This window comes from Nerophis lumbriciformis, linkage group LG18, assembly GCF_033978685.3.
Source record: "Nerophis lumbriciformis linkage group LG18, RoL_Nlum_v2.1, whole genome shotgun sequence".
NCBI lineage: Eukaryota > Metazoa > Chordata > Actinopteri > Syngnathiformes > Syngnathidae > Nerophis > Nerophis lumbriciformis.
Genome location: NC_084565.2, coordinates 7,498,764 through 7,516,879, shown reverse-complemented (window position 1 = coordinate 7,516,879; position 18,116 = coordinate 7,498,764). Strand labels below are relative to the sequence as shown.

Below are 18,116 nucleotides of genomic sequence, written 5' to 3'. Positions count from 1 at the left end.
AGTACGCCAACTGTAACACACATGACCTACACAACTATCAAACAACAGTATGACAATTGTAACACACGTGACCTACACAACTATCAAACAACAGTACAACAATTGTAACACACAAGACCTACACAACTATCAAACAACAGTACGCCAACTGTAACACACATGACCTACACAACTATCAAACAACAGTACGACAATTGTAACACACATGACCTACACAACTATCAAACAGTACAACAATTGTAACACACATGACCTACACAACTATCAAATAACAGTACGACAATTGTAACACACATGACTTACACAACTATCAAACAACAGTACGACAATTGTAACACACGACCTACACAACTATCAAACAACAGTACGACAGTTGTAACACACGTGACCTACACAACTATCAAACAACAGTACGACAATTGTAACACACATGACCTACACAACTATCAAACAGTACAACAATTGTGACACACATGACCTACACAACTATCAAACAACAGTACGACAATTGTAACACACATGACTTACACAACTATCAAACAACAGTACGACAATTGTAACACACGACCTACACAACTATCAAACAACAGTACGACAGTTGTAACACACGTGACCTACACAACTATCAAACAACAGTACGGCAATTGTAACACATGACTTACACAACTATCAAACAACTACTACAATTTTAACACACATGACCTACACAACTATCAAACAACAGTACAACAATTGTAACACACGTGACCTACACAACTGTCAAACAACAATACGACAATTGTAACACACATGACCTACACAACTATCAAACAACAGTATGACAATTGTAACACACAACCTACACAACTATCAAACAGTACAACAATTGTAACACACGTGACCTACACAACTGTCAAACAACAATACGACAATTGTAACACACATGACCTACACAACTATCAAACAACAGTATGACAATTGTAACACACAACCTACACAACTATCAAACAGTACGACAATTGTAACACACATGACCTACACAACTATCAAACAACAGTATGACAATTGTAACACACATGACCTACACAACTATCAAACAACAGTACGACAGTTGTAACACACATAACCTACACAACTATTAAACAGTACGACAATTGTAACACACATGACCTACACAACTATCAAACAACAGTACGACAATTGTAACACACATGACTTACACAACTATCAAACAACAGTACGACAATTGTAACACACGACCTACACAACTATCAAACAACAGTACGACAGTTGTAACACACGTGACCTACACAACTATCAAACAACAGTACGGCAATTGTAACACATGACTTACACAACTATCAAACAACTACTACAATTGTAACACACATGACCTACACAACTATCAAACAACAGTACAACAATTGTAACACACGTGACCTACACAACTGTCAAACAACAATACGACAATTGTAACACACATGACCTACACAACTATCAAACAACAGTATGACAATTGTAACACACAACCTACACAACTATCAAACAGTACGACAATTGTAACACACATGACCTACACAACTATCAAACAACAGTATGACAATTGTAACACACATGACCTACACAACTATCAAACAACAGTACGACAGTTGTAACACACATAACCTACACAACTATTAAACAGTACGACAATTGTAACACACATGACCTACACAACTATCAAACAACAGTACGGCAATTGTAACACATGACTTACACAACTATCAAACAACAGTACGACAATTGTAACACACATGACCTACACAACTATCAAACAGTACAACAATTGTAACACACATGACCTACACAACTATCAAACAACAGTACGACAATTGTAACACACATGACTTACACAACTATCAAACAACAGTACGACAATTGTAACACACGACCTACACAACTATCAAACAACAGTACGACAGTTGTAACACACGCGACCTACACAACTATCAAACAACAGTACGGCAATTGTAACACATGACTTACACAACTATCAAACAACTACTACAATTTTAACACACATGACCTACACAACTATCAAACAACAGTACAACAATTGTAACACACGTGACCTACACAACTGTCAAACAACAATACGACAATTGTAACACACATGACCTACACAACTATCAAACAACAGTATGACAATTGTAACACACAACCTACACAACTATCAAACAGTACGACAATTGTAACACACATGACCTACACAACTATCAAACAACAGTATGACAATTGTAACACACATGACCTACACAACTATCAAACAACAGTACGACAGTTGTAACACACATAACCTACACAACTATTAAACAGTACGACAATTGTAACACACATGACCTACACAACTATCAAACAACAGTACGACAATTGTAACACACATGACTTACACAACTATCAAACAACAGTACGACAATTGTAACACACGACCTACACAACTATCAAACAACAGTACGACAGTTGTAACACACGTGACCTACACAACTATCAAACAACAGTACGGCAATTGTAACACATGACTTACACAACTATCAAACAACTACTACAATTTTAACACACATGACCTACACAACTATCAAACAACAGTACAACAATTGTAACACACGTGACCTACACAACTGTCAAACAACAATACGACAATTGTAACACACATGACCTACACAACTATCAAACAACAGTATGACAATTGTAACACACAACCTACACAACTATCAAACAGTACGACAATTGTAACACACATGACCTACACAACTATCAAACAACAGTATGACAATTGTAACACACATGACCTACACAACTATCAAACAACAGTACGACAGTTGTAACACACATAACCTACACAACTATTAAACAGTACGACAATTGTAACACACATGACCTACACAACTATCAAACAACAGTACGCCAACTGTAACACACATGACCTACACAACTATCAAACAACAGTACGACAATTGTAACACACATGACCTACACAACTATCAAACAGTACAACAATTGTGACACACATGACCTACACAACTATCAAACAACAGTACGACAATTGTAACACACATGACTTACACAACTATCAAACAACAGTACGACAATTGTAACACACGACCTACACAACTATCAAACAACAGTACGACAGTTGTAACACACGTGACCTACACAACTATCAAACAACAGTACGGCAATTGTAACACATGACTTACACAACTATCAAACAACAGTACGACAATTGTAACACACATGACCTACACAACTATCAAACAACAGTACGGCAATTGTAACACATGACTTACACAACTATCAAACAACAGTACGACAATTGTAACACACATGACCTACACAATTGTCAAACAACAGTACGCCAATTGTAACACACATGACCTACACAATTGTCAAACAACAGTACAACAATTGTAACACACATGACCTACACAACCATCAAACAACAGTACGGCAATTGTAACACACATGATCTACACAACAATCAAACAACAGTAAAACAATTGTAACACACATGACCTACACAACTATCAAACAACAGTACGCCAACTGTAACACACATGACCTACACAACTATCAAACAACAGTACGACAATTGTAACACACATGACCTACACAACTATCAAACAGTACGACAATTGTAACACACATGACCTACACAACTATCAAACAACAGTATGACAATTGTAACACACATGACCTACACAACTATCAAACAACAGTACGACAGTTGTAACACACATAACCTACACAACTATTAAACAGTACGACAATTGTAACACACATGACCTACACAACTATCAAACAACAGTACGCCAACTGTAACACACATGACCTACACAACTATCAAACAACAGTACGACAATTGTAACACACATGACCTACACAACTATCAAACAGTACAACAATTGTGACACACATGACCTACACAACTATCAAACAACAGTACGACAATTGTAACACACATGACTTACACAACTATCAAACAACAGTACGACAATTGTAACACACGACCTACACAACTATCAAACAACAGTACGACAATTGTAACACACATGACCTACACAACTATCAAACAACTGTATGACAATTGTAACATACATGACCTACACTACTATCAAACAGTACAACAATTGTAACACACATGACCTACACAACTATCAAACAACAATACGACAATTGTAACACACATGACCTACACAACTATCAAACAACAGTACGACAATTGTAACACACGACCTACACAACTATCAAACAACAGTACGACAATTGTAACACACATGACCTACACAACTATCAAACAACAGTATGACAATTGTAACACACATGACCTACACAACTATCAAACAACAATACGACAATTGTAACACACATGACCTACACAACTATCAAACAACAGTACGACAATTGTAACACACGACCTACACAACTATCAAACAACAGTACGACAATTGTAACACACATGACCTACACAACTATCAAACAACAGTACGGCAATTGTAACACACATGACCTACACAATTGTCAAACAACAGTACGCCAATTGTAACACACGTGACCTACACAACTGTCAATCAACAATACGACAATTGTAACACACATGACCTACACAACTATCAAACAACAGTACAACAATTGTAACACACATGACCTACACAACCATCAAACAACAGTACGGCAATTGTAACACACATGATCTACACAACTATCAAACAACAGTAAAACAATTGTAACACACATGACCTACACAACTATCAAACAACAGTACAACAATTGTAACACACATGACCTACACAACCATCAAACAACAGTACGGCAATTGTAACACACATGACCTACACAACTATCAAACAACAGTATGACAATTGTAACACACAAAACCTACACAACTATCAAACAACAGTACGCCAACTGTAACACACATGACCTACACAACTATCAAACAACAGTACAACAATTGTAACACACAGAGGTGTGGACTCGAGTCACATGACTTGGACTCGAGTCATGAATTTGATGACTTTAGACTCGACTTGACAAAATGTAAAAAGACTTGCAACTCGACTTAGACTTTAACATCAATGACTTGTGACTTCACTTGGACTTGAGCCTTTTGAATTGACATGACTTGACACGACTTGCTACTTTCCCCAAAACCCAAAGATGAAAAAGTTATTCGGGAGCGCTCCGTATTTTTCATTGTGTACTTGTCTATCAGCGTTGCGTGTCAGCTGGTGTGGTCTCAGTACAACAGCCAATCAAATTAGATCTACTTTGATTTCATCACACAGCATTCATCCAATCAAATTGCAGGACAACCAACGAAGAAGACATGTCCAAACCACACGCCAGTGAACAAAAAATGATACCTAAAATAATTTGGTTTGGGTATAAAAATTACGAGGTGGTCAACACAAAACGGTTTGCAGTATGCAACACATGCGGTTCCAAAATTACTGATGGAGAGGCAACAACTTCCAACTTTGTCCGGCATTTGAAGTTGCACAAAGAACGGTAAGTTTTGAATGTAAGATAACGTTTATTGGCTAAGTAACGTGACTTTTATTTGCTGTGTAGTTAAATCAGTGAGGCTGTAAACTCACTGCTAACGTTATAACGTTATTGCAAACACGGGAAGCTCTTGCAGTTCACTACCTTATTCATACTTTTTGTTCAGTGATTTTTTTAAGCAGGGTTACATTAGTCAATATATCACACGTAACGTTAGACGGCGGTCAGCAGCACCGCATATTTTAGCCACCTAAAAAAAGACAAAAATAGTAAAATAAAGGTCAGTTAAAATGTATACTATATTATGAATATGTGTACCGTTTTAGCTAGCTTTCTGACATACTGTTGGTTGTTTACCTCAGTGGTCCCCAACCACCGGGCCGCGGCCCGCTACTGGTCCGTGGATCGATTGGTATCGGGCCGCACAAGAAATATATATATATATATTTTTTCTTTTTTTAATTAAATCAACATAAAAAACACAAGATACACTTACAAGTAGTGCACCAACCCAAAACAACTCTCTCCCCCCCTTTTGTTCTGGGCATTGAACATGAAGACTCTTCCTTCACTGTTCCGAGTGGCCATGAGAGTCTTGGCAGTGCCTGCCTCCAGTGCTCCAGTGGAGCGAGTTTTCAGCCATGGTGGCATCATACTACGCCCCCATCGTGCACAAATGACTGACAGACTCTTGGCTAATTTGGTCTTTTGCAAATGCAATGCAGCATAGGGCCCTGACATATAAAAAGTACAACTTTTTTGTTAGGTTCACGTATATGTCATGTTTTTTCAATGTTAACACTTTTGTACAAATAAGTACATTTGCACTTTATTTCTCAATGTGTTTGTTCTGTAAAGGAATGAGTTAATGTTTAAAATGACTGGTTAATAGTGCTATTATGAAGTGCAATGTCAGCACAATTTTCTTTCCTGCAATTTAAAATGCACTTGTTTTAATAAATAAATACAGCGTTTGAAAAGCCTACACAATCTGTGTTAATATATTAGTCTGTGGTTAAAAGGACTTGAAAGGACTCGAAACTCAAAATGCAGGACTTAGGACTTGACTTGAGACTTTCCAGTCTTGACTTTGGACTTGACTCGGGGCTTGCCTGTCTTGACTCGGGACTTGACTCGGACTTGAGGGCAAAGACTTGAGACTTACTTGTGACTTGCAAAACAATGACTTGGTCCCACCTCTGGTAACACACATGACCTACACAACTATCAAACAACAATACGACAATTGTAACACATATGACCTACACAACTATCAAACAACAGTACGACAATTGTAACACACGACCTACACAACTATCAAACAACAGTACAACAATTGTAACACACATGACCTACACAACTATCAAACAACAGTACGGCAATTGTAACACATGACTTACACAACTATCAAACAACAGTACGACAATTGTAACACACATGACTTACACAACTATCAAACAACAGTACGGCAATTGTAACACATGACTTACACAACTATCAAACAACAGTACGAAAATTGTAACACACATGACCTTCACAACTATCAAACAACAGTACGACAATTGTAACACACATGACCTTCACAACTATCAAACAACAGTATGACAAATGTACCACACATGACCTACACAACTATCAAACAGTACAACAATTGTAACACACATGACCTACACAACTATCAAACAGTACGACAACTGTAACACACATGACCTACACAACTATCAAACAGTACAACAATTGTAACACACTTGACCTACACAACTATCAAACAACAGTACGACAATTGTAACACACGACTTACACAACTATCAAACAACAGTACGACAATTGTAACACACATGACCTACACAACTATCAAACAACAGTACGGCAATTGTAACACATGACTTACACAACTATCGAACAACAGTACGACAATTGTAACACACATGACCTACACAACTATCAAACAACAGTACGGCAATTGTAACACATGACTTACACAACTATCGAACAACAGTACGACAATTGTAACACACATGACCTACACAACTATCAAACAACATTACGACAAATGTACCACACATGACCTACACAACTATCAAACAGTACAACAATTGTAACACACATGATCTACACAACTATCAAACAACAGTACGGCAATTGTAACACATGACTTACACAACTATCAAACAACAGTACGAAAATTGTAACACACATGACCTTCACAACTATCAAACAACATTACAACAATTGTACCACACATGACCTACACAACTATCAAACAGTACAACAATTGTACCACACATGACCTACACAACTATCAAACAGTACAACAATTGTAACACACTTGACCTACACAACTATCAAACAGTACGACAACTGTAACACACATGACCTACACAACTATCAAACAGTACAACAATTGTAACACACATGACCTACACAACTATCAAACAGTACGACAACTGTAACACACATGACCTACACAACTATCAAACAACAGTACGACAACTGTAACACACATGACATACACAACTATCAAACAACAGTACGACAATTGTAACACACGACTTACACAACTATCAAACAACAGTACGACAATTGTTACACACATGACCTACACAACTAGCAAACAACAGTACGACAATTGTAACACACGACCTACACAACTAACAAACAACAGTACGACAATTGTAACATACGTGACTCCCACAGCAACAACATTTTATAGTGCATGCAGAGCTGGACAAAGCTACTGGATGCTGACCAGTCATTACACTTCAAATGCAGCTACTGCCATCGTGTGGAATCAAATAAGCAAAAACTACATCAGGAGGTTGCCTACAGCCACAGCTTCTTTGCCTTTTTATTGTTCTCATCAAACAACTCCAAGAAACCCTTTCTTTGAAACTTTTCTTCAACTTTTTAAACTAAGCTCAGCAAGCGTTTCGAAGTGGTTTTGTGTTAGTGTGTGTGTGTGTGTGTGTGTGTGTGTGTGTGTGTGTGTGTGTGTGTGTGTGTGTGTGTGTGTGTGTGTGTGTGTGTGTTTACATACCTGACCAAGATGGTGAAGATGAAGAAAATGGGGTGAAGATGATGGTCCAAAGGTGACAGAAAAAGAACTGAAAAGTTTGCTTGTGATATTTTGCCGCTTCCTTGTGAAGTGAAGAAGATGGAGGAGAAGAAGAAGATGGAGGAGAAGAAGGAGGAGGTGTTGATGTCCTCTGTGTGCTCACAGCAAAGGAGGCAGATGTTCCTCAGCTCTCATGTACAACTACTCAGTGAGGAGGAGGAGGGGCACATTTGCTAATCGCAGCTTAACTCAAGACTTTCTCATTCCAACACACACACACACACACACACGCACGCACACACACCCACACATTTTTCCTCCCTCAATTCCACTGACTGCGTCCTGCAAACTCCCATCATCATCTTCATCATCGTCACAGGCCCAGACATGTCAAACACCTTGTTACCACGGCAACAGTAACAACACTAACCCAGGATGTTGTTATTTTTGTTTGATTATTTATTGGATTGGATTTTGTTCTTGACTTGATTAAGTTGGCACATGAAGTATTATTTCATATTTGAATACTGGCTAGCTACGTCATTTGTAGTTACACTAATAATCTAGTCGGTAATACAATATTAGTCCAACACAACACAATGACTAATTATGTTATTTTTGCAATATTTGTGCTTGACTTGTGTCATAAACAAAATAAATATTTTTATAGGCATTTTTTAATTTATATTACCCATTTGTTTATCGTACTTATTTTTTTACTATTTATATTTATAGTACTTATTTTTATTATGTTTTTATGAAGTGTACTTTTTAATTATACTACTTTTTTTATTATGTTTTGACACAAATATTTAATTTCATAGTACCTATTTTATTTATGTATTTTTATCTATAGTACTTATTTTATTATGTTTTCAACAAGCATCATTTTTTTATTATAGTTCTTATATTATGGTTTTTTTAAATATTGTATTTATAGTACTTATTTTATTACGTTTTTATTATTGATGATTTTTTTAATTATAGTACTAATTTTATTATGTTTTTACAATAATATTTTGTATTCATAGCACATATTTTATTTATATTTTTGATCTAAATTACTTATTTTTTCAACAAGTATCATTTTTAGTTGTACATACAGTTCTTATATTGTAATGTTTTATAAGAATAGTTTTATTTATAGTACTTATTTTATTATGTTTTCAACAACCGTAATTTTTTAATTGTACTTCTTATATTATGTTTTTTTTAAATATTGTATTTATAGTACGTATTATATTATGTTTTTATTATTGATGATTTTTTAATTATAGTACTAATTTTATTATGTTTTTACAATAATATTTTGTATTCATAGCACATATTTTATTTATATTTTGTATCTACTGTACTTATATATATATTTTTTTAACAATTATTATTTTATTATCTTTTATTAAGTAGAATTTTTGATTGTAGTACTAATTTTATTATGTTTTGACGATAATATTTTAATTAATAGTTCCTATTTTATTTTTATTTTTTATCTATGGTACTTATTGTATTATGTTTTCAACAAGTATAATTTTCAATTATAGTTCTTATATTTGAATATTTTATAAAAATATTATGTATAGTACTTATTTTATTATGTTTTTATTAATAATGATTTTAATTATAGTACACATTTTTTAAAAGTTTTTAAAATAATATTTTAGTAGTACTTTAAAAAAAATTATAGCACATATTTTATTATATGTCGACAAGTATATTTGTTAAATATAGTAACTTATATTTGTATTATGTTTTCGTAACCCAAAGTAACCACCAAATATTAGTGTTATAAATATATATTACTTTTTTTATCATTTGTATTTTTTTGATTCTCACCTAACAACAACATCCATGTTTATTTATGTTTTTATTATTGATGTAGTTGTCATGATCATGCCTAAATTCTTTTTGGTACAGCGCCTGGTTTCTGGGTCGGAGGGGCGTGGCCACCTGCTCATCTCCTCCTGACAACGTAAGCTCTCCAGTCCCTTCACTCGACGCCAGTAGTAGTGTTCATTTTCACACCCATTTTTTTTTATTTAGTTTTAGTTATAGTCTTTTTTTAGTTTTAGTCATATTGTTGTCACCTAAATTCATTTAGTTTCAGTCGACGAAATTCCTCAACATTTTAGTCGACTAAAATTACAGTCAATTCAGTTGACGAAAATATAAAGTATAGCGGACAACGTATCTTTGAAGTTGTCTTGTAAGCACTTAATTTTTATTGCAGAGCATCTCAAAAACTCAAAAGGAATGTTTCAATAGGTACATTTCACACTGCAAAAACTGAAATGTAAGTAAGATGAAATATGTCAAAAAAGGGTGATATTTGCTTATTTTCTGTCTGATCAGATAATTCTTCTCACTAAGCAGATTTTATGTTAGAGTGTTTTACTTGTTTTAAGTGTTTTGGTCCTAAATGATCTCAGTAAGATATTACAGCTTGTTGTTGAGATGTGATGAGTAAAACATGCTTGAAACTAGAATATCAAGTGTTGCAAAGCTGTGTCATCAACACTCACAAGAATAAAACTACTTTTTTAAAGTAATCATTTCTTACTTCAAGCATGAAAGAAAATCATGATGCCGAGCGCATATCATTATGTCAAGATAATGGCACTAGCTTTTACTTCATTTAAGAATATTTTTCAACATATTGAGCAAAAAGGTCTAATTTTTTTTTCTACCAAGAAAAGTGCACTTGTTATTAGTGAGAATATACTTATTTTAAGGTATTTTTGTGTTCATTAAGGTTAGCTAATTATACTTGTTTTGGAAAGTCTTGACAAGCCGAATTTTCTTGTTCCATTGGCAGATAATTTTGCTTAGTTCAAATAAAATACCCCTCATTTTTTATTTATTTTTTCTTGTTTTTGAACACCGACTTTTTAGAGTGCACGCTAACCTTATTGCGAGTTATTGTTTTTAGCTGAACTGTTGCTTTAAAAAAAAAAAAATTAATACAGGACTAAAATGGTGACATGAAGAAACCATTTATATGCGTACTGCAAAAGTAGTGGTAGAGTAAGCAGTCTTGCTCCTTCTCTACTTTTTTTAATAGTAACAGTCATTCAGTACAGTGTGAGTCATTTGGAAATATGTGTAACAAATACAATCTATTCTAATTATTAGGGATGTCCGATAATGGCTTTTTGCCGATATCCGATATTCCGATATTGTCCAACTCTTTAATTACCGATACCGATATCAACCGATATATATGCAGTTGTGGAATTAACACATTATTATGCCTAATTTGGACAACCAGGTATGGTGAAGATAAGGTACTTTTAAAAATAAATAAGAAAAATAAATTTAAAAAAAATTCTTGAATAAAAAAGAAAGTAAAACTATATAAAAACAGTTATATAGAAACTAGTAATTAATGAAAATGAGTAAAATTAACTGTTAAAGTTAGACATCCCTACTAATTATGCATCACTTCTGGCAGGCCTTGTGTCTGTCCTACTCTGTTCAGCGGTCCTTGAACGCACCATAAAGCACCTGATGGATGATCATAATTGCTGTGCTAAGAGAGCACAGCTTGTAGCTTCAATGTGCACATATATTAGCTTAGTTGCTCAGACAGTGATGTGTTTGTATTAGCGATGTCCGATAATGGCTTTCTGCCGATATCCGATATTCCGATATTGTCCAACTCTTAATTACCGATACCGATATCAACTGATACCGATATATACAGTCGTGGAATTAACACAACATTATGCCTAATTTGGACCAAAGGTAAAACATTTATAAAATAAATAAATTAAAGACATTTTCTTGAATAAAAAAGAAAATAAAACAATATAAAAACAGTTACATAGAAACTAGTAATGAATGAAAATGAGTCAAATGAAGTGTTAAAGGTTAGTACTATTAGTGGAGCAGCAGCACGCACAATCATGTGTGCTTACGGACTGTATCCCTTGCAGACTGTATTAATATATATTGATATATAATGTAGGAACCACAATATTAATAACAGAAAGAAACAACCCTTTTGTGTGAATGGGGAGGGAGGCTTTTTGGGTTGGTGCACTAATTGTAAGTGTATCTTGTGTTTTTTATGTTGATTTAAAGGCCTACTGAAAGCCACTACTAGCGACCACGCAGTCTGATAGTTTATATATCAATGATGAAATCTTAACATTGCAACACATGCCAATACGGCCGGGTTAGCTTACTAAAGTGCAATTTTAAATTTTGCGCGAAATATCCTGCTGAAAACGTCTCGGTATGATGACGTCAGCGCGTGACGTCACGGATTGTAGAGGACAGCATTGTGGCCAGCTATTAAGTCGTCTGTTTTCTTCGCAAAATTCCACAGTATTCTGGACATCTGTGTTGGTGAATCTTTTGCAATTTGTTCAATGAACAATGGAGACAGCAAAGAAGAAAGCTGTAGGTGGGAAGCGGTGTATTGCGGCCGGCTGCAGCAACACAAACACAGCCGGTGTTTCATTGTTTACATTCCTGGAAGATGACAGTCAAGCTTTACCATTGGCCTGTGGAGAACTGGGACAACAGAGACTCTTACCAGGAGGACTTTGAGTTGGATACGCAGACGCGGTACCGTGAGTACGCATGCAGCTGCGGCTTCCAAACATTTGATTGCTTGCCCGTACGTGCGTGCCGCTATGTGCATGTCACGTACGTAACTTTGGGGGCTTTGGGGAAATATATGTGCTGACATATTTGGTCACTGCATGACTGCAAGCTAATCGATGCTAACATGCTATTTAGGCTAGCTATATGCAGTGTTGGGTTAGTTACTGAAAACCAGTAACTAGTTACAGTTACTAGTTACTTTATTTCAAAAGTAACTCAGTTACTAACTCAGTTACTTACACCAAAAGGTAATGCGTTACTGTGAAAAGTAACTATTTAGTTACTTATTTTTTTCTCCTTTTTTTTAAGGCTCCCATTAATGCCCTTTTAGCCTTCGTTTCAGTACTGTTATTGCACTGGAGAATAATACAATGTGTTGATCAACTTGACATGCATTTGCATCACTGAACTCTGCTAAGCAATGTGGTCTACATACAACACACAAAGACAAAGATATGTTTCAAAGGGCCAATTTATTTCAGGCCACAACAAATTGACAAAACTATTTGAAATAGCTGCAACATAACATACATAAGTAACAAACCGCATAATAACAACATAGCTGTAAAGCTGGCTTCACCCAAGGAAGGCACACATGACATACACAAAGCCTAATCAGGCATTTTTTCTCTCTCAAGGAATTGTGAAATAAAATCATGTATTCAGGAGATCAACACTGTAGTGAAGCCCAGAAGACTCTACACATTTCCCCAGTTTTAGTTTAGAGAAAATGAAAGATTGGCCTGGCCCACTAGCATCCCTCTTTATGTTTGTGAACTTTATAGTCTATACATTTAGAGTGATGTGATAATCAAACACTCTAGAAGTCTAGAATGAAATAGTATATAAGAGAATTGACAGTGTGTACCTTCAATGATGAGCAGAGGCAGAGTTTGGAGTGTTTTCTTTAGCTCGCTTACCATGTTTATTTACTCACTGTCCAGGTACTTGGAACATGTTTTCTGTGCCATTTGTTGTTTGACGCCGGTATCATGCTATTTAGCTGCCAGAAAACGGGTGACTCCACTGTAGAAATAGCCTGCATGTCTTCTAGCACATACGCTGCAATGGCTCTATCAATGTTGTCCTGGCTAGCATTGCCTCCGTTAAAATCCTTAGGTGGAGGTGAAGTGGCATCGGAGTCTGTGTCTCTCTTTACTAGCTTCGTCAAAGCATGTTGCTTATGTGGCGTGGCGAAGTTGGGAGAGTGGCCGTGCCAGCAATCTGAGGGTTACTGGTTCAATCCCCACCTTCTACCATCCTAGTCACGTCCGTTGTGTCCTTGAGCAAGACACTTCAACCTTGCTCCTGATGAGTTCTGGTTAGTGCCTTGCATGGCAGCTCCCGCCATCAGTGTGTGAATGTGTGTGTGAATGGGTGAATGTGGAAATAGTGTCAAAGCGCTTTGAGTTCCTGAAAAAGGTAGAAAAGCTATACAAGTATAACCCATTTACATTTATGTAGCTGTTTCAGCAGATTTGAATTGCTGTTTTGGGCAGTATTCCCGGGTGCGGTCACTGTTGCTACTCACTGCTCCCCTCACCTCCCAGGGGGTGATCAAGGGTGATGGGTCAAATGCAGAGAATAATTTCACCACACCTAGTGTGTGTGTGACAATCATTGTCACTTTAACTTTAAGTAGATGGGATCTTTGATACAAGACACAATTTACATTTAACTAAAATGTTATTTTCTTTGTGCTCGACAAAAGAAAAGTAGTGACAATGTCTCCATGTTAAGAACCTCGACTTCTGGCTTCGCCATGATGTCTTTTTAGTTGTTATGAGAGTAGCGTGTGTGTGTGTGTGTGTGTGTGTGTGGCCCTTTAAGAAATGACAGCATGTGAGGTGAGTGACGTCAGTGAGTGAGTGGGCGAGAGAGGTGAGGGAGCGCAACAGTGGATGCGTGCAGGTGCTCTAGCTTGGTGGATGGCTACGTGCAAGACACCAATAAAGTCACAAAATTGCAACAAACCGCCGGCCTCGTCATTCACCCTCGAGTCCGGAGCTGTAAAGACCCACTGCCGGGTAAAGTGAAGGGTGTTAGCCCCGAAGTACATAGGCCCTGGAGGAACGTCTCCCCTGCGCTCCGCTCCTCGGTCGAGGAAAGCACGCCTTTTCTTTTCCTTGTGAGACAGAAGGACGACACTTCTTCTGTTTCTAGCCGATACTACATTAAAAAAATAACGTAAAATAACGCAGTAACGCACCATGTAGTAACGGTAACTGAGTTACTGGATATAAAAAAATAACGCGTTAGATTACTAGTTACCGCCGAAACTAACGGCGTTACAGTAACGCGTTACTTAGTAACGCGTTAGTCCCAACACTGGCTATATGTACATATTGCATCATTGTGCCTCATTTGTAGCTATATTTGAGGTAATTTAGTTTCCTTTAAGTCCTCTTAATTCAATGTATATCTCATGACACACTATCTGTATGTAATATGGCTTTTCATTTTTTGCGGCTCCAGACAGATGTGTTTTTGTATTTTTGGTCCAATATGGCTCTTTCAACATTTTGGGTTGCCGACCCCTGTCCTAGACTCTCACTATTATGTTAGATCCACTATGGACTGGACTCTCACTGTTATGTTAGATCCACTATGGACTGGACTCTCACACTATTATGTTAGATCCACTATGGACTGGACTCTTACACTATTATGTTAGATCCACTATGGACTGGACTCTCACTATTATGTTAGATCCACTATGGACTGGAATTTCACAATATTATGTTAGATCCACTATGGACTGGACTCTCACTGTTATGTTAGATCCACTATGGACTGGACTCTCACTATTATGTTAGATCCACTATGGACTGGACTCTCACACTATTATGTTAGATCCACTATGGACTGGACTCTCACTATTATGTTAGATCCACTATGGACTGGACTCTCACTATTATGTTAGATCCACTATGGACTGGACTCTCACACTATTATGTTAGATCCACTATGGACTGGACTCTTACACTATTATGTTAGATCCACTATGGACTGGACTCTCACTATTATGTTAGATCCACTATGGACTGGAATTTCACAATATTATGTTAGATCCACTATGGACTGGACTCTCACTATTATGTTAGATCCACTATGGACTGGACTCTCACTATTATGTTAGATCCACTATGGACTGGACTCTCACACTATTATGTTAGATCCACTATGGACTGGACTCTTACACTATTATGTTAGATCCACTACAGACTGGACTCTCACTATTATGTTAGATCCACTATGGACTGGAATTTCACAATATTATGTTAGATCCACTATGGACTGGACTCTCACTATTATGTTAGATCCACTATGGACTGGACTCTCACTGTTATGTTAGATCCACTATGGACTGGACTCTCACTGTTATGTTAGATCCACTATGGACTGGACTCTCACTATTATGTTAGATCCACTATGGACTGGACTCTCACACTATTATGTTAGATCCACTATGGACTGGACTCTCACTATTATGTTAGATCCACTATGGACTGGACTCTCACACTATTATGTTAGATCCACTATGGACTGGAATTTCACAATATTATGTTAGATCCACTATGGACTGGACTCTCACACTATTATGTTAGATCCACTATGGACTGGACTCTCACTATTATGTTAGATCCACTATGGACTGGACTCTCACTATTATGTTAGATCCACTATGGACTGGACTCTCACACTATTATGTTAGATCCACTATGGACTGGACTCTCACACTATTATGTTAGATCCACTATGGACTGGAATTTCACACTATTATGTTAGATCCACTATGGACTGGACTCTCACACTATTATGTTAGATCCACTATGGACTGGACTCTCACTATTATGTTAGATCCACTATGAAGTCTGAGCTGGAGCTGCAGACTAGAGTAGAGTTTGTTGGCCTGAAGTCTGAACTGGAGCTGCAGTCTTAAAGGAGTGGACTTGATTGCAGTCTTAAAGGAGTGGACTTGATTGCAGACTTAAAGGAGTGGACTTGATTGCTTCAGGTGTGAGTCTTCCTGATTGCTGGATGGCCTTCAGCTGTTGGGAAATGTTGAATGTCATTCCAGTTCTCTCCTCCAGGGGGAAATGGGAGCCAAACTCACATTTGGACATGAGGCCCTTCTGTTTGGGTGAAGGCTTTGGCTTTGTGTAGAGCCTACTACTATACTACTACACTACATATACTACTACTATACTACCGTACATATACTACTACACTACATGTACTGCTACTATACTACTACTCTACATATACTACTACTATACTACCGTACATATACTACTACACTACATGTACTGCTACTATACTACTACTCTACATATACTACTACTATACTACCGTACATATACTACTACACTACATATACTGCTACTATACTACTCTACGTATACTACTACACTACATATACTGCTACTATACTAGTGTACATATACTACTACTCTACATACACTACTACTATACTACTGTACATATACTACTACTCTACATATACTACTACTATACATATACTACTACTCTACATATACTGCTACTATACTAGTGTACATATACTACTACTCTACATACACTACTACTATACTACTGTACATATACTACTACTCTACATACACTACTACTATACTACTGTACATATACTACTACTGTACATATACTACTACTCTACATATACCGCTACTATACTACTGTACATATACTACTAGTGTACGTACACTACTACTTTACTAGTGTACATATACTACTACTCTACATACACTACTACTATACTACTGTACATATACTACTACTCTACATATACTACTACTATACTACTGTACATATACTACTAGTGTACATACACTGCTACTACTATACTAGTGTACATATACTACTACTCTACATACACTACTACTATACTACTGTACATATACTACTACTC

The 18,116-nt window shown here is 36.6% G+C and overlaps 1 protein-coding gene across 1 annotated transcript in view; it reads right to left on the bottom strand.

Moving 5' to 3' along the window:
* Positions 1-8,696, bottom strand: part of oca2 (oculocutaneous albinism II) — a 185,120-nt gene extending 176,424 nt beyond the window's left edge. Inside the window, exon 1 of the mRNA XM_061977567.1 lies at positions 8,561-8,696. The gene's annotated coding sequence lies outside the window, so the exon portion shown is untranslated. The remainder of the gene's footprint in view (positions 1-8,560) is intronic.
* Positions 8,697-18,116: the final 9,420 nt, after the last annotated feature.